At 38.6% G+C, this 25,822-nt stretch overlaps 1 pseudogene; it reads right to left on the bottom strand.

Moving 5' to 3' along the window:
* Positions 1–2,414: 2,414 nt before the first annotated feature.
* LOC117083326 lies at positions 2,415–4,229 on the bottom strand (annotated as a pseudogene).
* Positions 4,230–25,822: the final 21,593 nt, after the last annotated feature.

The raw sequence follows: 25,822 nt of genomic DNA, 5'->3' as shown, positions 1-25,822 counted from the left end.
CTAATATCTTATTGAAAAAGTTATAGAGGTTACAGGATTGGCTTGAAACCAGTTTCAGGGGGTTTGATTCCTTCCTTTTTTATTTAATTTTAATGTAGGCTGGTTCTTCAAATGTTTAATAGGGTGGAGGACAGCCATGCAGTCAATCTAGATTGTTAGAGGGTTGTTTGATTAATAAGACTTTACATTTTGAGGCAAAGGCCTCTCAGATTATGTAGATTATTAATAACACTGCTACTAGGGAGATGAAGGAGCCTATAGATGACATAATATTTCATGTGGTGTAGGCATCAGGGTAATCAAATTAGCGTCGAGGTATTCCAGATAAGCCGAGGAAGTGCTGTGGGAAGAAGGTTAAATTTACACCTACAAATATAATGGTGAAGTGGGCTTTGGCACAAGTTTGATCTAGCGTATAGCCTTAGAATAAGGGGAATCAGTGAATAAAGCCCCCCATGATGGTGAATACAGCCCCCATTTATAAGACATAGTGAAAGTGGGCTACAACATAGTATGTGTCGTGTAGTACAATATCTAGTGATGTGTTTGCTAGTACGATGCCAGTTAGGCCTCCTACAGTGAATAGAAAAATAAAACCTGAGGCTCAGAGTATAGCAGGGGATCATTTGATATTGCCTCTGTGAAGTGTGGTGTGGCAAGTCAACTAAAGACTTTAACACCAGTAGAAATTGCAATAATTATGGTGGCGGAAGTGAAGTAGGATTGTGTGTCTACGTCTATGCCTACTGTAAATATGTGGTGAGCTCATACGATAAAGCCTAGAAACCCAATTGATATTATAGCTCATACTATACCTATGTACCCAAATGGTTCTTTTTTCTGGAGCAGTATGTTACAATGTGGGAAATCATTCCAAATCCTGGTAGAATGAGGATATAGACTTTGGAGTGACCAAAAAATCAAAATAAGTGCTGGTATAAGATGGGGTCTCCTCCTCCAGCAGGGTCAAAGAAGGTGGTGTTGAGGTTGCGGTCTGTTAGTAGTATGGTGATGCCAGCAGCTAATACTGGTAGAGAGAGGAGTAGTAGGACTGCTGTAATTAAGATTGATCAGACAAACAAGGGGGTTTAGTATTAAGATATTGCAGGGGGTTTTACGTTAATAATAGTGGTGATGAAGTTGATGGCCCCTAAAATGGAGGCGATGCCTACTAGGTGAAGTGAGAAAATAGTCAGGTCTACAGAGTCTCCTGGGTGGGAGAAATTTCCTGCTAGGGGAGGATACACTCTTCAACCGGTTCTGGCCCCAGCTTCTACCATGGTGGATGTGAGTAGAAGTAGGAAAGAGGGAGGAAGAAGTCAGAAGCTTATATTATTTAAGCGGGGGAATGCTATGTTGGGAGCACCAATTATTAAGGGTACTAATCAATTTCCGAAGCCTCCAATTATGATGGGTATAACTATGAAGAAAATTATAATAAATGCATGAGCTGTAACGATAACATTGTAAATATGGTCATTGCCTAATAGGTTGCTGGGTTGGCCTAATTCAGCTCGAATAAGAAGGCTCATAGCTGTGCCTATAATCCCAGCTCATGCGCCGAATAGTATATATAGAGTTCCAATATCTTTATGGTTTGTTAAGAATAACCAGCGGATGATGAGCATAGGTGGGGGGAAAATAAGGGTAAAATGACTAAGCAAACATTAGGCTGTAAACCTAAAAACAGAGGTAAAGCCCTCTTTTTGCCAGCCCCGATGTGATTTTTCATGTTGAATTGCAAATTCAAGGGAGCAGCTTTAATCTCTGCCGGGGCTTCTCCTGCCTTTTTTTCCCTGCAGTGGGAGAAGTAGATAAAAGCCAGTTGATTAGGGTATTTAGCTGTTAACTAAATTTTTATGGGTTTGAGTCCCATTGATCTAATAAGGGCTTAGCTTAATTAAAGTAATTGATTTGCGTTCAGCTGATGCAGAGTAGAACTTGCAGTCCTTATGTACTGCAGAAATTAAGTACGTTTAGGTTACTAAGGGTTTTGAAGGCTCTTTGTCTTATTTAACCTAAATTTCTAGGGAATGGCTACGGCTAGTGGGGAGATTGGTAGGAGGAGAGTGGTAAGTGTAATAAGTGGGGGGATGAGAAATGTATGTTTTGTGTTTTCGAATTATCATTTTATTTTTGTATTGTTGGATGTAGGGAGTAGGGTTATGGAAGTGGTGTAGATTAGACGTATGTAAAAGTATAGGTTAAGTAGGATTATGATGATCATGATAGTGGGAATGGTGAAGTTATTGTTTTTTGTAAGTTCTTGGGTGGTAATTCATTTGGGTAGGAAACCAGTTAATGGTGGTAAACCTCTTATGGATAAGAGGGTAGATGATATTAAAGGTACTAATCAAGTTAATTTTTTTCAGGCACGAGATAATATAAGAGTTGTGGTGTTTGAGGTTAGGTTGAGGGCTAGGAATGTAGTGGTTATTATAATTATGTATATGGCTAGGTAGAAGGTTGTGATATTTGGATTATATACTAGAGTTGTTATTATTCACCCCATGTGAGTGATTGAGGAGTATGCTAGAATTTTACATAGTTGTGTTTGGTTAAGGCCCCCTCAGCTACCTAGTATGATAGATAGGATTGATAGGGTTTGGAGAATGTTTGTGTTAATTGATGGGTGAATTTGGTATATAATAGAGATAGGGGCTAGTTTTTGTCATGTGAGGAGGAGTAGACCGGGAATTAAGGGGGTCCCTTGGGTCACCTCTGGAATTCAAAAATGAAAAGGGGCTATTCCTAGTTTTATAATGAGTGCCATTGTTATAATTAAAGATGAAAGCTGGTTAATATTGCTTGTTATAGTCCAATGTCCGGATAATATATTGTTGGAAATGATTGCTATTATGAGAATCATTGATGCAGTGGATTGTGTTAGGAAATATTTAGTGGTGGCTTCTGTGGAACGGGGGCTTGCTTTTTTGATTAGAATTGGGCTAAAGGTAGTATGTTTATTTCTAGGCCTGCTCAGGTAAGGAATCAGTGTGAACTTAGTATTGTAATAAGGGTGCCTATGATTATGGTAAGATATATGATAAGTTGAGCTAGTGGGTTAATTAGTATGAGAAGGGTGTAACCAACATTTTCAGGGTATGGGCCCGATAGCTTATTTAGCTGACCTTACTTTAGGATGGAGTGTGATAGGTAGCACGGAGAGATTTGGGTTCTCAGGGCTAGGTTCGATTCCTATAATCCTAGAAATAAGAGGGTTAGGACCTCTATCATTTACTCTATCAAAGTAACTCTTTTGTCAGACATATTTCTAGGTTTGAGGGGGGATACTGGAGATTGTAGTGGATATTGAGATGTTATATGAGGAGTGCTAGTGTAAGGGGGAGAAAATTTTTTCATAGTAAGTGTATGAGCTGATCATAACGGAATCGGGGGTATGTTGTTCAGATTCATAAGTATAAAGAAGTCAGGAGGAGTGTTTTGGTGGCAAAGCATGTTGTGAATAGTTTTGGAGAATGAACGGAGTATAATGTTCCTACAAAAATTGTAGTTGTTAGGGCATTTATTATAATAATATTTGTGTATTCAGCTATGAAGAATAGAGCAAATGGACCTGCAGCATATTCAATATTGAAGCCTGAGACTAGTTCTGACTCACCTTCTGTGAGGTCGAAGGGAGTTCGATTAGTCTCTGCTAATGTGAAAATAAATCATATTATGGTTAAGGGTCATGATGGTAGGAGGAGTCAGAGATGTTCTTGTGTTGTAATAAGTATGTGAAGGTTGAATGAGCCGCTTATTAGTAGGATTGATATTAAAATGATAGCCAGAGTAACTTCATATGAAATTGTTTGGGCGATGGCTTGTAGTGCTCTGATTAGTGCATAGTTAGAGTTTGATGCTCACCCCAATCATAGAATGGAGTAAACAGCTAGGCTAGATGTAGCTAGGATAAATAGAAGTCCTAGATTAAAGTTGATTAGAGGATTAGGCATAGGAAGGGGGGTTCATAGTAGAAGAGTAATAGAAAAGGCTAAGGCTGGTGCAGTAATATAGAGAATGGTAGTGGGTGTTGAAGGTTTTAAGGGTTCTTTAGTGAGGAGTTTTATTGCGTCGGCAAAGGGTTGTAGTAAACCATAAGGGCCCACGATGTTAGGTCCTTTACGCAGTTGTATGTAGCCTAATAATTTTCGTTCAAAGAGTGTGAGAAATGCTACGGCGGCCAGTGCAGGTAAAATGATAAGTAGAATGCTTGTTGTGGACATTGTGTTAAGAAGAGCAGTTGAACCTCTGATTTTAAAGTTTTAAATTTTATGCAATTACTGGGCTCTGCCATCCTAACAAACCCTTTTCTTGGGTTGAGTATGTAATGTTTTATTAGATTGAGACTAGATCATCTATGGAATGAGGGTGCTTTATGAAGTGGGCCCTATTTCTCTTTTCCTTTCGTACAGGGAGAGATATTGAATAGATAGAAACCGACCTGGATTGCTCCGGTATGAACTCAGATCACGTAGGACTTTAATCGTTGAACAAACGAACCCTTGATAGCTGTTGCACCATTAGGAAGTCCTGATCCAACATCAAGGTCGTAAACCCTATTGTTGATATGGACTCTAGAATAGGATTGCACTGTTATCCCTAGGGTAATTTGTTCCATTGGTCAAGTTATTGGGTCAATTATGGGTGTTAGTTCGCTTTGGCTTGTGTGGTCTTAGCATAGTCCATTCGGAGGTTTAGTTATGCTCCGAGGTCACCCCAACCAAAATTTTTATTGCAATTGTAGTAGTTTGAATGTCCATAGGTTTATGTAATTTTTGATTTCATTAATAAATTAAAGCTCCATAGGGTTTTCTCGTCTTATTGTTTTATGTCCGCCTCTTCACGGGCAGGTCAATTTCACTGGTTGAAAGTAAGAGATAGTTAAACCCTCGTGGTGCCATTCATGCAAGTCCCTATTTAAAGAACAAGTGATTGTGCTACCTTTGCACGGCCAGGGTACCGCGGCCGTTAAACATGTGTCACTGGGCAGGCAGTGCCTCTAATACTAGTAATGCTAGAGGTGATGTTTTTGGTAAGCAGGCGGGGTTGAGTTTGCCGAGTTCCTTTTACTTTTTTTAACCTTTCCTTAAAGCATGCCTGTGTGGGGTTAACAGTGTGGTAATACTGGCTTGTTTGTATTTATTGGCATTGAGCTGTTAAACATCAGTGAAATCTTTCTGTCTGATTTAGGCTTATGCGGAGGAGAAAATGTTCATGTTACTTATATTAGCATTATTGCTTCTATGAAATAATAGATTAATCCAATGTGATGTGAGGAGTTCAGTGAGATATTTAGGTTTTTTAGATATTTAATGTTGAGCTTGAATGCTTTCTTAATTGATGGCTGCTTTTGAGCCAACTATGGAAATTAGGTTTTTTACTCTCTATGCAAGGTTTTTTCCTAATGTCTAAAGAGCTGTCCCTCTTTAGACTAACAATTAAGTTTACAGGAGGATTGGGTGATTCTGTGGGTAAACTTAAGGTTGAACTAAGATTCTATCTTGGATAAACAGCTATCACCAGGCTTGGTAGGCCTATCACCTCTACCCAAAAATCTTCCCACTATTTCGCTACATAGACGGATGTGCTCTTTTAGCTGTTTTTGGGCAGCCCGTCTGGTTTCGGGGTATTTGGCTTTATTTCTCTTTGTAAAATTGTTTCTAGTTAACTCATTATGCAGAAGGTACAGGGGTGAGTCCTTGCTGTTTATGCTTGGCAAATTTTTTCATCTTTCCCTTATGGTACTGTGTCTATAGTGCCGGTATAAAATTTCAATCACCTATACTTTTGCACGGGTAAATGATTTAATACATATTAATTTGGTATTAGTGATGGTTAGGTTTGGGGCTAGTGTTAGCTCAAGGTAATCAAATGGTATTGAGATTTTCTGGGTGTAAGCCGGATGCTTTATGTTAAGCTATATCTTGATTTATCCAAGTGCACCTTCCAGTACACTTACCATGTTACAACTTGTCTCCTCTATATAGGTGTTAAGGTGTTTAGTTAAGTTAATCCTTAAGTATATTTGAGGAGAGTGACGGGCGGTGTGTACGTGCTTTATGGCCTAATTCAATTAACCACTCTACTCTTAATTTACTGCTAAATCCTCCTTGAACTCTTAAATTTCATAAGAGTTATCGTGGGGTTTTCTGGGGTAGAAAATGTAGCCCATTTTTTCCCATCTCATAGGCTACACCTTGGCCTAATGTTTTTGTGGGGACAATTATGTTCATTTTGTGACCTTTGTTAGGGTTTGCTGAAGATGGCGGTATATAGGCTGAGCAAAAGATGGTAGGGTGGATTGGGGTTTATTGATTATAGAACAGGCTCCTCTAGGGGGATATGAAGCATGGCCAAGTCCTTTGAGTTTTAAACTGTTGCTTGTAGTATTCTGGGGAGTAGTTTTGTTGTTTTAGCTATTGCAGTTTAGGGATAAGCATAGTGGGGTGTCTAATCCCAGTTTGGGTCTTAGCTGTTGTCTGTTCAGAAGTTTTAAAGCCACTTTCGTAGTTTATTTTACGTCAGCTAGGGTTATACAATTTAGATGCAGTTTAGCTTTATTGGATTAGATCTAAAACACTCTTTATGCCAGTCTCTATTAGCTTGGGTCAATCGTATGGCTGCGGTGGCTGGCACGAAATGAACGAACACTGGATATAGAATAGCTTAGTTAAACTTTTGTTCATTGCTAAAGGTTTGTCACTGCTGTCTCCTGTGGGGGTGTGGCTGAGCAAAGTGTATTGAGCTGCGTTGTACGTGCTTGATACTTACTCCTTTTGGTCTTAGTGACTTATAGGGTGTCTTCACTGGGGCGGGGATGTTTGCATGTGTAATCTTGCTAAGAGTTAATAGAAAGGCTAGGACCAAACTTATTTGTTTATGGGGTGTGCAAACCCGTCTAGGCATTTTCAGTGTCTTGCTTTAGGTAGATTAAGCTACACAAACGGGGAAAAAATGTATGGTTGTGGAGTAGTACCTTTTGGGTTGTAGTGATGAGGGAGTAGATTTGGTAGTGGGTAGGTGTGTGGGGGGAATAAAAGGGAAAAAGGAGAGGAATTGGGGTTAAGAGGGGTAGAGTCAAGTAGATTAATATTAGTTGAGGGGGTGGCAGTTGAGGCTGTGCATAGCTAAAATATGAGACTATAAGCTCTGGTTGGGCGGATTAAGGCTTTTGTTTTTGGGGTTTGGCAAAAGTGAATTTTGAAGAAAGCCAGAGATGGGGGAGGGGGTGTTTGGTGGAAAAAAATTTGTTATAAATTTTTATTGTAGCAGAAGATGTGTTGTGTAGTTGGTTATTCTTATGTCCTACAAGCATGAATTAAATAACACCTTATGATACTTATGTGGGGTCAGAATATTGAACGTAGGTGCGATTAATAATGGTATGGACAGGAATCAAAGACAGGTTCTGCGGGATTTAGTGTGGCAGGACCAGCATACTGCAATGGGGTCACATGCATACCCGAGATAAAAGATACCAAATGCATGGAAAGCTCCCGTGACTGGTTAATAGGGTGATAGACCCGTAATCCATTAAGATGTCTTATTTAAGGGGAACATGTGGGCTATCTTGACTATATGTCCCTGAGGTAAGAACCAGATGCCGGATACAGTTCACTGTAGCTACCCGCACGAGTTATGGGCCCAGAGCGAGGAGAGTAGCACTCTTGTGCGGGATATTGATTTCATGGAGGATGGTGAACAAGGGATACCTAACTGAGGTGGGTATCTGTAGTGACAAGAATTGATTTGACTGAAATGTGCTATGTCCGATCAATGGACTTAATGTACTATGTACGATCAATGAATTGTTAGGTCTGTTGATATTCTAGTGGTATTACCTGGACTTTGAGACTTGTGTTATGTGTTATAGTTGACTGATTCATAGTGGTTCTTGCTTGTAAGTATGTTCTCGAGGATGGTTAGTAAGTATGTAAATGTATGTGCTATGTACAGTTAAACATTTATAGTACTATATAATATACATGTTGGCTAGCAGTAATTCATGAATTACATAAAAGCACATTAAATTAAATTAGTATTTAAATTGTGTTTAAAGCTTGCACCCCCTTAGAATACAGAAAGTAGTTTAAGTTAGAATGCCAGTTTTGGGTGTTGGTGGTGAAGTTGAGTGCTTTCTTTCTGAATTGCCCTAGGGAGAAATTTCCATTTCCGGCTTACAAGGCAGGTGTATTGGTTTGTACTGCGAGGGCAAGTTCACTTGAGTAGGTTGTTTTCGGCTAAAGAGACAAGTGGTTTTAGGATAAGGATTGTGGTGAAGTATACTATTGATGCTATCTGTCCGATAATGATGAAAGGTTGGTTTACTAGTTGACTTCTGATTCAAGTGAGGGTGAATAGGGTTGTGGTTAGGAGTCAGAATAAGGACTGGCTTAGTGGGCAGAATGCTATGCTTTGTTTTTTGGATTTGTGGAGTATAGGTATGATTATTAGGATGAGGATTGATAGGAGGAGTGCTATGACACCTCCTTGTTTGTTGGGTACTGATCGTAGGATTGCATATACAAATAGAAAATATCATTCTGGTTTAATGTGGGGAGGGGTGTTTAGTGTATTGGCTGGAGTGTAGTTGTCTGGGTCGCTTAAAAGGTCAGGTGAGAATATTGTTAATGTTATTAAGATAAGAAGGTGGAGGATTAGGCCTAGACTATCTTGGATTGTGTAGTAGGGTTGAAAAGTGATTTTGTTGGAGTGGGAGGAAATTCTGCAGGGGTAATTTGACCCTGATTCATGTAGGAATAATAGGTGTAGGGTTGTGAGCTTATATTCTCATCTTTTAGCTATGCACAGCCTCAACTGCCACCCCCTCAACTAATATTAATCTACCTGACCCTACCCCTCTTAACCCCAATTCCTCTCCTTTTTCTCTTTTATTTAGTAAACTCTTTATTAAATAAAGAGTTTAATATCTTTGTTGAATGAGCAGTTTGGCAATACTGTTTTTGCACTATCTGAGAGGAGACATTTAGGAACACATTGAAGTCTATGGTGTAAAAGGTAATATACTCAGATTTAAACTAGAAATGAAGTTTTCTGAGAAACTGGTTTGTTATGGGTGAATTCATCTCAAAGATTTCCACTTTTTTTCATGGACCAGCTTTTCAGCGCTTTTTTTGGGGAATCTGCAGAGGGACATTTGGGAATGTATAGAGGCCTAAGGTGAAAAGAGGATTCTTCAGGTAAAAACTGGAGAGAAGATTTCTGAGAAACTCTTTGTGATGTGTGCATTCATTTCATAGAGCTAAACATTTCTGCTGAGGGAGCACATAGGTATCACTGTTTTTGTGGTGTTTAAGAAGGGATATTTGGAAGCGTATTGAAGCCTATGGTGGAAAAGGAAATATCCTCAGATAAAAGTTAGAAATAAGCTTCCTGAGAAACTGCTTAGTGATGTGTGAATTCGTCTCACAGAGTTACATCTTTCTTTTCATTTAGCAGTTTGTTAACACTGTTTTTGTGGAATCTGCAAAGGGATATTTGAGATGACATTGATGTCTATGGTGAAAAAGGAAATATCCTCATATAAAAACTGGAAAGAAGCTTTCTGAGAAACTGCTTTTTGATGGGTGAATTCATCCCACAGAGCTAAACCATTCTTGTCATTGAGCTGTTTGATAACACTGTTTTCGTGGAGTCTGCAGTAGGACATTTTGGAGTACATCGAGGCCTATGGTCATGAAGGAAATGTCCCCATAGAAAAACCAAAAAGAAACTTTCTGAGAAACTGCTTTGTGATTTTATCTCATAGAGTAAAATGATACTTTTCATGGATCAGTTTTATTGCTCTGTTTCTGGGAAAACTCAGAAAGGATATTTTGGATCACATTGAAGCCTATTGTGACAAATATCTTCATACAAAAACTAGAAAGAAGCTTTCTGAGAAAGTTATTTGTGTTGTGTGAATTCATCTCATAGAGTTACACCTTTGTTTCCATGGAGCAGTTTGCTAACACTACTTTCTTGGAATCTGCAAAGGGATATTTGGGAGCACCTTGAGGCCTGTGGTGACACAGGAAATATCCTCAGATAGTAACTTGAAGGTAGCTTTCTGTGAAACTGCTTTGTGATGTGTGAATTCATCTCACAGAGTTACACTGTTCTTTTCATTTTTCAGCCTGCTAGCACTGTTTTCTTGGAATATGCAATGCAATATTTCAGAGCACATTGAAACTTATGGTGACAAAGGAAATATCTTAATATAGAAACAAGTAAGAAGCTTTTGAGAAGCCATATTATGATGTGTTAATTCATCTCCCTGACTTACACGACTTCTTTCATGAATCTGTTTGGTAGCACTGTTTGTGGGTAAACCGAGAAGGGGTATTTTGGATCGCATTGAAGAATATGGTGACTAAGGAAATATCCTCAGAGAAACAGTAGAAAGGAGCTTTCTGAAAAACATCTTTATGATGTGCTAAATCATCTCACAGAATTCTACCTTGTTTTTCATGGAGCAGATTTCTAATATTATTTTCATGGAATCTGCAAAGAGATATTTGGGAGTACATTGAGGTCTGTCGTGAAAAGTAAAATATCCTCAGATAACAAATACAGAAAAGCTTTCCGAGAAACTGCTTTGTTGTGGGTGAATTCATCTCACATAGACACACCTTCCTTTTCTTTGAGCTGTTTGATAACACTGTTTTTGTGGAGTCTGCAAAAGGATATTTCTGAGTGCGTTGAAGCCTAAGAGAACACAGGAAATATCCACATAGAAAAACCAAAAACAAGGTTTCTGAGAAACTGCTTTGTGATGTGTGAATTCAATTCACAGTTACCCTTTTCTTTTCATTGAGCAGCTTGCTGAAACTGTTTTCCTGGAATCTACGTGAAAAAGTAAATATTCTCAGACAAGAACTAGAAAGAATCATTCTGAAAGACTGCTTTGTGATTTGTGAATTCGGCTCACAGAGTTACATGATTCTTTTGATGGATGAGTTTGTTAGCTCTGTTTCTGAGGAATTTGAGAAGGGATATTTAGGATCACCTTGAAGTCTATGGTGACAAAGGAAAAATCCTCAGATAAAAACTAGGAAGAAGATTTCTGAGAAAGTGATTTGTGATGCGTGAATTCCTCTCACCGAGTTACACCTTTCTTATCATGGAGCTGTTTACTAACCCTGTTGTCGTGGAATCTGAAAAGGGATATTTGGGAGCACATTGAAGCCTAAGGAAACAAATGTCGTCAGATAAAAACTAGAAAGAAGCTTTCTGAGAAACTGTTTTCAGATGTGTTAATTCATATCACTGAATTACATGATTCTTTTCATGGATCAATTTTGTAGCACTGTTTTTGGGTAAAGTGAGAAGGGATATTTTGGATTGCATTGAAGAATATGGTGACTTGGGAAATATAATCAGATAAAAACTAGAAAGAAGCTTTCTGAGAAAGTTCTTCATGATGTGTGAATTCACCTCACAGAGTTACACCTTTCTTTTCATGGAGCTGTTTGCTAACAGTGTTCTTGTGGAATCTCCAATGACATATTTGGGAGCTCATTGAGGCCTCTAATGAAAAAGGAAATATCCTCAGATAAAAACTAGAAAGAAACTTTCTGAGAAACTGCTTGGTAATATGTGAATTCATCACACAGAGTTACACTGTTATTTTAATTAAGCAGTTTCCTAACACTGTTCTCTTAGAATATTTCAGAGTGCATTGGAGCCAATGGTGACAAAGGAAATATCCTCAGACAAAAACTAGAAAGAACCTTTCAGAGAAACTGCTTTGTGATGTGTGAATTCATGTCACAGAGCTACACGATCTTTTTCATGCAGCAGTTTATTAGCACTGTTTTTGGGGAATCTGAGAGGGATATTTTGGATCACATTTTGGCCTTTGGTGACAAAGAAAATATCCTCATGTAAAAACTAGAAAGAAGCTTTCTGAGAAAAAGCTTTGAGATGTGTTAATTTATCTCATAGCATTACATGATTCTTTTCATGGAGCAGTTTTGTATCACTGTTTTTGGGGAATTTGAGAAGGGATATTTTGGATCACATTGAAGATTATGGTGACAAAGGAAATATCCACATATAAAAACTTGAAAGAAGCTGTCTGAGAAACTGCTTTTGATATGTGAATTCATCTCTCAGAGTTATACTTTTCCTTTCATGGAGCAGTTGCTAACACTGTTTTCTTGGAATCTGCAATGGGATATTATGGAGTGCATTGAAGTTTATGGAGACAAAGTAAATATCTTCATAAAAAAACTAGAAGGAAGCTTTCTGAGAAACCGCTTTGTGATGCATTAGTTCAGCTCACAGAGTTACATGATACTTTTCATGGATCAGTTTGGTAGCCCTGTTTTTGGAGAATCCAAGAAGGGATATTTTTAATCGCATTGAAGCCTGTGGTGACAAAGGAATTATCCTGAAATAATAACGGTAAAGAAGCTCCCAGAGAAACTTCCTTGTGATGTGGAAATTCATCTCACAGTGTTACACCTTGCTATTCATGCAACAGTTTTTTAACACTGCTTTTTGGAGTCTGCAAGGGGATATCTGGGAGCGAATTAATGCCTATGTTGAAAAAGGAAACATGCTCAGATAAAACCTAGAAAGAATCTTTCTGAGAAACTGCTTTGTGACGTGTGAATTCATCTCACAGAAATACACTGTTCTTTTCATCTAGCAGTCTACTAACACTGCTTTGTTGGAATCTGCCATGGGATATTTCGGAATGCATTGAAGCTTATGGTGATAAAGAAAATAACTTCATATAAAAACTAGAAAGAAGCTTTCCGAGAAATTACTTTGTGATGTGTTAATTCATCTCACAGAGTTATGCACTTGTTTTCATGTATCAGTTTGGTAGTACTGTTTTTGAGGAAAGTAAGAAGGAATATTTTCAGTTGCATTGAAGCCTTTGCTGACTAAGGAAAAACACTAAGGTAAAAACTAGAACAATCGTTTCTGAAAAAGTTCGTTTTGATGTGTGAATTCATCTCACCATGTACAACTTTCTTTTCAGGGATCTGTTTGATAACACTGTTTTCATGAAACCAGTAAAGGGATATTTGGGAGCACTTTGTGACCTAAAGTGAAAAAGGCAATATCCTCATATAAAAATTAGAAAGAAGCTTTCTGAGAAACTGCTTTGTGATGTGTGAATTCATCTCACAGAGCCACGCCATTCTTTTCATTGAGCAGTTTGATAACACTTTTTCGTGGAATGTGCAATAGGATATTTGGGGGTGAATTGAAGGCTATGGTGACAAAAGAATTATCCTCAGATGAAAACCATAAAGAAGCTTTATGAGAAACTGCTTTGTGATGTATTAATCTCAATGAATTGCACGTATATTTTCATGGATTGCATAGAAGCCTACGCTGGCAATGGAAATATCCTCAGATAAAAACTAGAAAGAAGCTTTCTGAGAAAGTTCTCCATGATGTGGGAGTTCATCTCACAGAGTGACACTTTTCTTTACATGGAGCAGTTTGCTAACACAATTTTTGTGGAATTGGCAGAGGGATATTTGGGAGCACATAGAGGCCTGTAGTGAATATTGAAATGTCCTCATAGAAAAACTAGAAAGAAGCTTTTGGATAAATTGTTTTGTGATACGTGAATTCAACGCACAGAGTTACTCTGTTCCTTTCATTCAGCAGTTTGATAACACTGTTTACTTGAAATCTACAATGGCATATTTCACAGCGTATTGAGCTTATTGTGAAAAATTAAATATCCTCAGACAAAAAGTAGAGAGAATCATTCTGAGAAATCACTTTGTGTGGTGTTAATTCATCTCACAGGGTTACATGATCTTTTCATGGATCAGTTTGGTAGCACTGTTTTTGGGGAATCTGAGAAGGGATATTTTGGATCACATTGAAGCCTATGGTGACTAAGGAAATATCCTCAGATTAAAAACTAGAAAGAAGCTTTCTGATAAAACACTGTGAGATGTGTTAATTCATCTCACAGTGTTACACGATTCTTTTCATGGATCAGTCTTTCAGCACTGTTTTCGTGGAATCTGAGAAAGGATAATTTGAATTGCATTGAAGTCTATGGTGACAGAGGAAATATCCTCAGACAAAATCAAGAAAGAAGGTTTCTCAGAAAGTTCTTTGTGATGTGTTAATTCATCTCACAGAGTTACACCTTTCTTTTCATACAGAAGTTTGCTAACACTGTTTTCATGGAACCTGCAAAGGGATTTTTTTTTTAACACACTGAGACATACACTGAAAAGGAAAATATCCTAAGATAAAAACCAGAAAGAAACTTTCTGAGAAACTGTTTTATGATGTGTGAATTCATCCCACAGAGCTGCACCATTGTTTTCATTGCGCAGATTGATAACCCTATTTTTGTGCAATCTGCAATAGGACATTTGGAGGCACATTGAAGCCTATGGTGACAAAGGAAATATCCTCAGATAAAAAACAAAAAGAAGATTCTGGGAAACTGCTATGTGTTTTGTAAATGCATTGCACAGTGTTACAATGTTCTTTTCAGTGAGCAGTTTCCTAACACTGTTTTCTTTTAATCTGCAATGGGATATTTTGGAACACAGTGAAGCTTTTGGTGACAAAGGAAATATCCTCAGACAAAAATTAGGGGAGGGATTGCATTGGGAGTTATACATGACATAAATGATGAATTGATGGGTGCTGACGAGTTGATGGGTGCAGCACACCAACATGGCACAAGTCTACATATGTAACAAACCTGCACGTTATGCACATGTACCCTAGAATTTAAAGTATAATAAAAAATTAAAAATAAATAAATAAAAATAAAAATAGAACAAAAAAAAGAAAGAAGCATTCTGAGAAACTGCTTTGTGATTTGTGAATTCATTTCACAGAGTTACACGATTCTTTTCTTTTTTTTTTTTTTTTTTAACAGTGGAATTGTATATCTCTTTTTTTTTTTTTTATTCTTTTTTTTTTATTATACTTTAAGTTCTAGGTACATGTGCATGACGTTTATATCATGTATAACTCCCCAATGCAATCCCTCCCTCCTCCCCCCTCCCCATGATAGGCCCCAGTGTGTGATGTTCCCCTTCCCGAGTCCAAGTGATCTCATTGTTCAGTTCCCACCTATGAGTGAGAACATGCGGTGTTTGGTTTTCTCTTCTTGTGATAGTTTCCTAAGAATGATGGTTTCCAGCTGCATCCATGTCCCTACAAAGGATGCAAACTCATCCTTTTTGATGGCTGCATAGTATTCCATGGTGTATATGTGCCACATTTTCTTAATCCAGTCTGTCACAGATGGACATTTGGGTTGATTCCAAGTCTTTGCTATTGTGAATAGTGCCGCAATAAACATACGTGTGCATGTGTCTTTGTAGTAGAGTAATTGATAATCCTTTGGGTATATCCCCAGTAGTGGGATGGCTGGGTCATATGGTACATCTAGTTCTAGATCCTTGAGGAATCGCCATACTGTTTTCCATAATGGTTGAACTAGTTTACAATCCCACCAACAGTGTAAAAGTGTTCCTATTTCCCACATCCTCTCCAACACCTGTTGTTTCCGACTTCTTAATGATTGCCATTCTAACTGGTGTGAGATGGTATCTCATTGTGGTTTTGATTTGCATTTCTCTGATGGCGAGTGATGATGAGCATTTTTTCATGTGTCTGTTGGCTGTATGGATGTCTTCTTTTGAGAAATGTCTGTTCATATCCTTTGCCCACTTTTTGATGGGGTTGTTTGTTTTTTTCTTGTATATTTGTTTGAGTTCTTTGTAGATTCTGGATACTAGCCCTTTGTCAGATGAGTAGGTTGCAAAAATTTTTTCCCATTCTGTAGGTTGCCTGTTCACTCTGATGGTAGTTTCTTTAGCTGTGCAAAAGCTCTTTAGTTTAATTAGATCCCATGTGTCAATTTTTGCTTTTGCTGCCGTCGCTTTTGTGTTTTAGACATGAAGTCCTTGCCCATGCCTATGTCCTGAATGGTACTGCCTAGATTTTCTTCTAGGGTTTTTATGGTATTAGGTCTAACATTTAAGTCTCTAATCCATCTTGAATTAATTTTCGTATAAGGGGTAAGGAAAGGATCCAGTTTCAGCTTTCTACTTCTGGCTAGCCAATTTTCCCAGCACCATTTATTAATAGGGAATCCTTTCCCCATTTCTTGTTTCTCTCAGGTTTGTCAAAGATCAGATGGCTGTAGATGTGTGGTATTATTTCTGAGGACTCTGTTCTGTTCCATTGGTCTATATCTCTGTTGTGGTACCAGTACCATGCTGTTTTGGTTACTGTAGCCTTGTAGTATAGTTTGAAGTCAGGTAGCGTGACGCCTCCAGCTTTGTCCTTTTGACTTAGGATTGTCTTGGCAATGCGGGCTCTTTTTTGGTTCCATATGAACTTTAAAGCAGTTTTTTCCAATTCTGTGAAGAAAGTCATTGGTAGCTTGATGGGGATGGCATTGAATCTATAAATCACCTTGGGCAGTATGGCCATTTTCACGATATTGATTCTTCCTATCCATGAGCATGGTATGTTCTTCCATTTGTTTGTGTCCTCTTTGATTTCACTGAGCAGTGGTTTGTAGTTCTCCTTGAAGAGGTCCTTTACATCCCTTGTAAGCTGGATTCCTAGGTATTTTTTTCTCTTTGAAGCAATTGTGAATGGAAGTTCATTCCTGATTTGGCTCTCTGCTTGTCTGTTACTGTGTATAAGAATGCTTGTGATTTTTGCACATTAATTTTGTATCCTGAGACTTTGCTGAAGTTGCTTATCAGCTTAAGGAGATTTTGGGCTGAGATGATGGGGTTTTCTAAATATACAATCATGTCATCTGCAAACAGGGACAATTTGACCTCTTCTTTTCCTAACTGGATACCCTTGATTTCTTTCTCTTGCCTGATTGCCCTAGCCAGAACTTCCAACACTATGTTGAATAGGAGTGGTGAGAGAGGGCATCCCTGTCTTGTGCCAGTTTTCAAAGGGAATTTTTCCAGTTTTTGCCCATTCAGTATGATATTAGCTGTGGGTTTGTCATAAATAGCTCTTATTATTTTGAGGTACGTTCCATCAATACCAAATTTATTGAGCGTTTTTAGCATAAAGGGCTGTTGAATTTTGTCAAAAGCCTTTTCTGCATATATTGAGATAATTATGTGGTTCTTGTCTTTGGTTCTGTTTATATGCTGGATTACATTTATTGATTTGCGAATGTTGAACCAGCCTTGCATCCCAGGGATGAAGCCCACTTGATCATGGTGGATAAGCTTTTTGATGTGCTGCTGAATCCGGTTTGCCAGTATTTTATTGAGGATTTTTGCATCGATGTTCATCAGGGATATTGGTCTAAAATTCTCTTTTTTTGTTGTGTCTCTGCCAGGCTTTGGTATCAGGATGATGTTGGCCTCATAAAAAGAGTTAGGGAGGATTCCCTCTTTTTCTATTGATTGAAATAGTTTCAGAAGGAATGGTACCAGCTCCTCCTTGTACCTCTGGTAGAATTCAGCTGTGAATCCATCTGGTCCTGGACTTTTTTTGGTGGGTAGGCTATTAATTGTTGCCTCAATTTCAGAGCCTGCTATTGGTCTATTCAGGGATTCAACTTCTTCCTGGTTTAGTCTTGGGAGAGTGTAAGTGTCCAGGAAATTATCCATTTCTTCTAGATTTTCTAGTTGATTTGCGTAGAGGCATTTATAGTATTCTCTGATGGTTGTTTGTATTTCTGTGGGGTCGGTGGTGATATCCCCTTTATCATTTTTATTGTGTCTATTTGATTCTTCTCTCTTTTCTTCTTTATTAGTCTACCTAGCGGTCTGTCAATTTTGTTTATCTTTTCAAAAAACCAACTCCTGGATTCATTGATTTTTGGAGGGTTTTTTGTGTCTCTATCTCCTTCAGTTCTGCTCTGATCTTAGTTATTTCTTGCCTTCTGCTAGCTTTTGAATGTGTTTGCTCTTGCCTCTCTAGTTCTTTTAATTGTGATGTTAGAGTGTCAATTTTAGATCTCTCCTGCTTTCTCTTGTGGGCATTTAGTGCTATAAATTTCCCTCTACACACTGCTTTAAATGTGTCCCAGAGATTCTGGTATGTTGTATCTTTGTTCTCATTGGTTTCAAAGAACATCTTTATTTCTGCTTTCATTTCGTTATGTACCCAGTAGTCATTCAGGAGCAGGTTGTTCCGTTTCCATGTAGTTGAGCGGTTTTGATTGAGTTTCTTAATCCTGAGTTCTAGTTTGATTGCACTGTGGTCTGAGAGACAGTTTGTTATAATTTCAGTTCTTGTACATTTGCTGAGGAGTGCTTTACTTCCAATTATGTGGTCAATTTTGGAATAAGTGCGATGTGGTGCTGAGAAGAATGTATATTCTGTTGATTTGGGGTGGAGAGTTCTATAGATGTCTATTAGGTCCGCTTGGTGCAGAGATGAGTTCAATTCCTGGATATCCTTGTTAACTTTCTGTCTCGTTGATCTGTCTAATGTTGACAGTGGAGTGTTGAAGTCTCCCATTATTATTGTATGGGAGTCTAAGTCTCTTTGTAGGTCTCTAAGGACTTGCTTTATGAATCTGGGTGCTCCTGTATTGGGTGCATAGATATTTAGGAGAGTTAGCTCTTCCTGTTGAATTGATCCCTTTACCATTATGTAATGGCCTTCTTTGTCTCTTTTGATCTTTGATGGTTTAAAGTCTGTTTTATCAGAGACTAGGATTGCAACCCCTGCTTTTTTTTTGTTCTCCATTTGCTTGGTAGATCTTCCTCCATCCCTTTATTTTGAGCCTATGTATGTCTCTGCATGTGAGATGGGTCCCCTGAATACAGCAGACTGATGGGTCTTGACTCTTGATCCAGTTTGCCAGTCTGTGTCTTTTAATTGGAGCATTTAGTCCATTGACATTTAAGGTTAATATTGTTATGTGTGAACTTGATCCTGTCATTATGATATTAACTGGTTATTTTGCTCGTTAGTTGATGCATTTTCTTCCTAGCTTCGATGGTCTTTACATTTTGGCATGTTTTTGCAATGGCTGGTACCGGTTGTTCCTTTCCATGTTTAGGGTTCCTTCAGGGTCTCTTGTAAGGCAGGCCTGGTGGTGACAAAATCTCTAAGCATTTGCTTATCTGTAAAGGATATTATTTCTCCTTCACTGATGAAGCTTAGTTTGGCTGGATATGAAATTCTCGGTTGAAAATTCTTTTCTTTAAGAACGTTGAATATTGGCCCCCACTCTCTTCTGGCTTGTAGAGTTTCTGCCGAGAGGTCTGCTGTTATTCTGATGGGCTTCCCTTTGTGGGTAACCCGACCTTTCTCTCTGGCTGCCCTTAAGATTTTTTCCTTCATTTCCACTTTGGTGAATCTGGCAATTATGTGTCTTGGAGTTGCTCTTCTGGAGGAGTATCTTTGTGGCGTTCTCTGTATTTCCTGAATTTGAATGTTGGCCTGCCCTACTAGGTTGGGGAAGTTCTCCTGGATGATATCCTGAAGAGTGTTTTCCAACTTGGTTCCATTTTCCCCCTCACTTTCAGGCACCCCAATCAGACGTAGATTGGGTCTTTTTACATAATCCCATACTTCTTGCAGGCTTTGTTCATTTCTTTTTCTTCTTTTTTCTTTTGGTTTCTCTTCTCGCTTCATTTCATTCATTTGATCCTCAATCGCTGATACTCTTTCTTCCAGTTGATCGAGTCGGTTACTGAAGCTTGTGCATTTGTCACGTATTTCTCGTGTCATGGTTTTCATCTCTGTCATTTCGTTTATGATCTTCTCTGCATTAATTAGTCTAGCTGTCAATTCTTCCACTTTTTTTCAAGATTTTTAGTTTCTTTGCGCTGGGTACGTAATTCCTCCTTTAGCTCTGAGAGGTTTGATGGACTGAAGCCTTCTTCTCTCATCTCGTGAAAGTCATTCTCTGACCAGCTTTGATCCGTTGCTGGCGATGGGCTGCGCTCCTTTGCAGGGGGAGATGCGCTCTTATTTTTTGAATTTCCAGCTTTTCTGCCCTGCTTCTTCCCCATCTTTGTGGTTTTATCTGTCTCTGGACTTTGATGATGGTGACGTACTGATGGGGTTTTGGTATAGGTGTCCTTCCTGTTTGATAGTTTTCCGTCTGACAGTCAGAAGGAGTGTCTGTTGGTCTGTTAGAGTTTGCTTGAGGTCCACTCCAGACCCTGTTTGCCTGGGTATCAGCAGCAGAGGTTGCCGAAGATAGAATATTGCTGAACAGCGAGTGTACCTGTCTGATTCTTTCTTTGGAAGTTTCCTCTCAGGGGTGATGCCACCCTGTGAGGTGTGGGGTATCAGACTGCCCCTAGTGGGGGATGTCTCCCAGCTAGGCTACTCAGGGGTCAGGGACCCACCTGAGCAGGCAGTCTGTCCGTTCTCAGATCTCAACCTCCGCATTAGGAGATCCACGGCTCTCCCCAAAGCTGTCAGACAGAGTCATTCGCGTCTGCAACGGCCCGCTCTTTCCCCTAATGGACTGCAGCTGTGCGCTGTCCGCAGAGGTAGAGTCTACAGAGACAGGCAGGCTTCCTTGAGCTGCTGTGAGCTCCACCCAGTTCGAGCTTCCCAGCGGCTTTGTTTACCTACTTAAGCCTCAGCAATGGCGGGCGCCCCACCCCCAGCCTCGCTGCTGCCTTGCGTATAGATCGCTGCAGACGGCTGTGTTAGCAGTGAGGGAGACTCCGTGGGCGTGGGACCCTCCCGGCCAGGTATGGGATATATTCTCCTGGTGTGCCTGTTTCTTTAAAGCGCAGTATTGGGGTGGGAGTTACCCGATTTTCCAGGTGTTATGTGTCTCAGTTCCCCTGGCTAGGAAAAGGGATTTCCTTCCCCCTTGCGCTTCCAGGCGATGCGATGCCTCGCCCTGCTTCAGCTCACGCTGGTCAGGCTGCAGCAGCTGACCCGCACCGATTGTCTGGCACTCCCTAGAGAGATGACCCCAGTACCTCAGTTGAAAATGCAGAAATCACCGATCTTCTGTGTCTCTCGCGCTGGGAGTTGGAGACTGGAGCTGTTCCTATTCGGCCATCTTGCTCCGCCCCACGATTCTTTTCATGGAGTGTTATGGTAGCACTTTTTTGGGGGGAATCAGAGAAGGGATATTTTGGATCGCAATAAAGCCTGTGGTGACAAAGGAAATATCCTCAAATAAAAACTAGAAAGAAGCTTTCTGATTAAGTTTTTGGTGATATGTGAATTCATCTTATGGAGAAACACCTTTCTTTTCATGGAGCAGTTTGCTAACACAGTTTTCGTGGAATCCACAAAGGGATATTTGCGAGCGCATTGAGGTCTATAGTGAAAAAGGAAATATCCTCATAGAAAAATGAGAAAGTAGCTTTCTGAGAAACTGCTTAGTGATGTTTGAATTCATCTCATAGAGTTATACTGTTCTTTTCATTGAGCAGTTTCATAACACTGTTCTCCTAGAATCTGCAATGGCATATTTTGAAGCACATTGAAGCCTACTGTTAAAAATTAAATATCCCCAGACAAAAACTTGAAAGAAACTTTCTGAGAAACTCTTTTGCAGTTTGTGAATTCATGTCACAGAGCTACACGATGCTTTCCATGGATCACTTTGATAACACTGTATTTGGGGAATCTGAGAAGGGATATTTTGGAATGCATTGAAGCCTATGTTGACAAAGGAAATATTCTCAGATAAAATCTACAAAGAATTTTCTGAGAAATTTCTTTGTGATGTGCGAATTCAGCTCCCAGAGTTACATCTTTCTTTTCATTTAGCAGTTTGCTAACACTGCTGTCGTGGAATCTGCAAAGGGTTATTTCAGAGAACATTGAGGGCTACAGTTAAAAAGGAAATATCTTCTGAAAACTACCAGAAGGAAGCTTTATGAAAAACTGCTTTGTATTCTGTGAATTCATCTCACAGAGTCACACTGTTCTTTGAATTGAGAAGATTGTTAACATTGTTTTATTTTAGTCTGCAATGGGATATTTCAGAGCACATTGAAGCTGATGGTGACAATGGAAATAACCTCAGACAAAAAAAGAAAGAATCTTTCTAAGAAACTGCATTGTGACTTGTGAATTCATCTCACAGAGTTACACGATTCCATTCACTGATCACTTTTATAGCTCTGTATCTGGGGAAACTGAGAAAGGTATTTTGGATCGCACGGAAGCCTATGGGGATGAAGGAAATATCCTAAGGAATAAACTAGAAAGAATCTTTGTGAGAAAGTTCTCTGTGACATGTGAATTCATGTCAGATTGTTACACCTTTCTTTTCATAGAGAAGTTAGCTAACACTGTTTTCGTGGAATCTGCAAAGGTATATTTGGGAGTGCATTGAGGCCTACGGTGAAAAAGGAAATATTCTCAGATAAAACCTAGAAAGAAGCTTTTTGAGAAACTGTTTTGTGATGTGTGAATTCATCAAACAGAGTTACACTGTTGTTTTCATTAAGAAGTTTGCTAACACTGTTTTCTTAGAATCTGCAATGGGATATTTCAGAGTACATTGAAGCTTACGGTGCCAAAGGAAATATCCTGAGACAAAAACTAGAAAGCTTTTGGAGAAACTGATTTGTGGTTTCTGAATTCATCTCACAGAGTTACACAATACTTTTCATGGAGCAATTTATTAGTACTGTTTTTTGGGAATCTGAGAAGTAATATTTTGGATTGCATTGAAACATATGGTGACAAAGAAAATATCTTTATATAAAAACTAGAAGGAAGCTTTCTGAGAAACTGCTTTGAGATGTGTTAAATCATCTCACAGCGTTACACGATTATTTTCATTGAGCCTTTTGGTAGCACTGTTTTGGGGGAATCTGAGAAGGAATATTTTGGATTGCATTGAAGCCTATGATGACAAATGAAATATCCTCATATAAAAATGAGAAAGAAGCTATCTGAGAAACCGTTTTGCGATGTGTTAATTCATCTCACACTGTTACATGAGAGTTATAATGTATAACTGTATTAATGCTGTTTTTTGTGGAATCTGAGAAAGGATATTTTGAATCACATGGAAGTCCATGGTGAAATTGAAAATATCCTCAGATAAAAACTAGAAAGAAGCTTTCTGAGAAAGTTATGTGTGCTGTGTGATTTCATCTCACAGACTTACACCTTTTTTTCCATGGGGCAGTTTGCTAACAGTGTTTTCATGGAATCTGCAAAGGGATATTTGGGAGCACATTGAGGCCTACAGTGAAGAAAGAAATATCCTCAGATAAAAACAAGAAAAAAGCTTTCTGAGAAACTGCTTTGTGATTTGTGAATTCATCCCACAGAGTTACACAGTGCTTTTCATTGAGCAGTTTGATAACACTGTTATTGTAGAACAAGCAAAAGGATATTTGGGAGCACATTGAAGCCTATGGTGACAAAGGAAGCATACTCAGATAAAAACCAAAAAGAAGCTATTTGAGAAACTGCTTTGAGATTTGTGAATTCATCTCACTGAGTTACACTGTACTTCTCATTGAGCAGTTTTCTAACACTGTTTTCTTGGATTCTACAATGGCATATTTCGGAGCACATTGAAGCTTATTGTGAAAAAGAAAATATCCTCAGACAAAAACTAGAAGGAAGATTTCTGAGAATCTATTTTGTGATGTGTGAATTCATATCAGAGCGTTACACTGTTCTTTTTATTGGGCAGTTTGCTAACACTGTTTTCTTGGAATCTTCAATGGGATAATTCGGAGCGCATTGAGGCTTATGGTGACAAAGGAAATATCATTATATAAAAACCTGAAAGAAGCTTTCTAGAAACTGTTATGTGATGTGTTAATTCTTCTCACAGAGTTACAAAATTCCTTTCATGAATCAGCTTGGTTGCACTGTTTTTGGGCAATCTGAGAGGGAATAATTTTGATTGCATTGAAGCCTATGGTGACTAAGGAAATATCTTCAGATAAAAACTAGAATCTTTCTGAGATAGTTATTTGTGATGTGTGAAGTCATCCCACAGAGTTAAACCTTTCTTTTCATGGGGCAGTTTGCTAACAGAGTTTTCATGCAATCTACAAAGGGATATTTGGGAGCCCTTTGAGGCCTATAGTGAAAAAGGAAATATCCTCAGATAAAAACGATAAGGACACTTTCTGAGAAACTGTTTTCTGATGTGTGAATTCATCTCACAGAGTTGCACCATTCTTTTCATTTTTCAGGTTGATAATACTGTTTTCATGGAATCTGCAACAGGATATTTGGGATCACATTGTAGCCTATGCTGACAAAGGAAATATCCTCATAGAAAAACTAAAAAGAAGCTTTCTGAGAAACAGCTTTGTGTTGTGTGAATTCAAATCATAGTGTTACACTGTTCTTTTCATTGAGCAGTTTTCTAGCACTGTTTTCTTGGAATCTGAATTGGCATATTTCAGAAAACACTGAGGCTTATTGTAAAAAAGGAAATATCCTCAGCCAAACCTAGAAAGAAGCTTTCTGCGTCTTCTTTGTGATGTGTAATATCATGTCAGAGAGTTACACTGTTCTTTTCATTGAACAGTTTGGTAGCACTGCTTTCTTGGAATCTGCAATGGGATATTTCAGAGTGCATTGCACTTTATGGTGACAAAGGAAATATCCTCATATAAAAACTAGAAACAAGCTCTTTGAGAAACCACTTTGTGATGTGTTAATTCATCTCACAGAGTTACATGACTGTTTTCATGGATCAGTTTGGTAGCACTGTTTTTGGGTAAACTGAGAAGGGAAATTTTGGATCGCATTGAAAAATATGGTGACCAAGGATATATCCTCAGATTAAAACTAGAAAGAAGCTTTCTGAAAAAGTTCTTCATGATGTGAGAAATCATGTCACTGAGTTACAATTTTCTTTTCATGGAGCAGTTGGCTAATACTGTTTTCATGGAATCTGCAAAGGGATACTTGGGAGTGCATTGGGGCTTACGTTGAAAAAGGGCATATTCTCAGTTAAAAACTAGAAAGAAGCTTTCTGAGAAACAGCTTTGTGATGTGTGAATTCATCTCCTAGAGTTACACAGTTGTTTTCATTGAGCAGTTTGTTCACACTGCTTTCTTGGAATAAGCAATGGGATATTTCAGAGTGCATTGAACCTTATGGTGACAAAGGAAAATCTTCATATAAAAACTAGAAAGAAACTTTTTGAGAAACCACTTTGTGATGTGTTAATTCATCTCACAGAGTTACATGACAGTTTTCATGGATCAGTTTTGTAGCACTGTTTTTGGGTAAATTGAGGAGGGATATTTTGGATCGCATTGAAAAATATGGTGACCAAGGAAATATCCTCAGATTAAAACTAGAAAGAAGCTTTCTGAGAACGTTCCTCATGATGTGAGAAATCATATCACCGAGCTACAACTTTCCTTTCATGGAGCAGTTGACTAACGCTGTTTTTGTGGAATCTGCAAAGGGATATTTGGGAGCACATTGAGGCTTATGTTGAAAAAGGGCATATTCTGAGTTAAAAACTAGAAATAAGCTTTCTGAGAAACTACATTGTGATGTGTCAGCTCATCTCTTAGAGTTACACAGTTGTTTTCACTAAGCAGTTTGTTCACACTGTTTTCTTGGAATATGCAATGGGATATTACAGAGTGCATTGAAGCCTATGGTGACAAAGGAAATATAATCAGATGAAAACCAAAAAGAAGCCTATTGAGAAACTGCTTTGTGTTGTGTCAATTCATCTCTCAGAGTTACACTGTTCTTTTCATTGAGCAGTTTGCAAACACTGTTTTCTTGGAATCTGCAACGGTATATTTCGGAGTGCATTGAAACTTATGATAACAAAGGAAATATCCTCAGACAAAAAAAGAAAGAACTTTTTGATAAACTGATTTGTGATTTGTGAATTCATCTCAGAGTTACATGATGTTTTTCATGTAGCTG

Source organism: Trachypithecus francoisi, unplaced genomic scaffold (assembly GCF_009764315.1).
Source record: "Trachypithecus francoisi isolate TF-2019V2 unplaced genomic scaffold, Tfra_2.0 Contig00323, whole genome shotgun sequence".
In the NCBI taxonomy this organism is placed as follows: domain Eukaryota; kingdom Metazoa; phylum Chordata; class Mammalia; order Primates; family Cercopithecidae; genus Trachypithecus; species Trachypithecus francoisi.
Note: the sequence above shows the minus strand (reverse complement) of the source record. Positions and strands in the feature narration are given on the sequence as shown.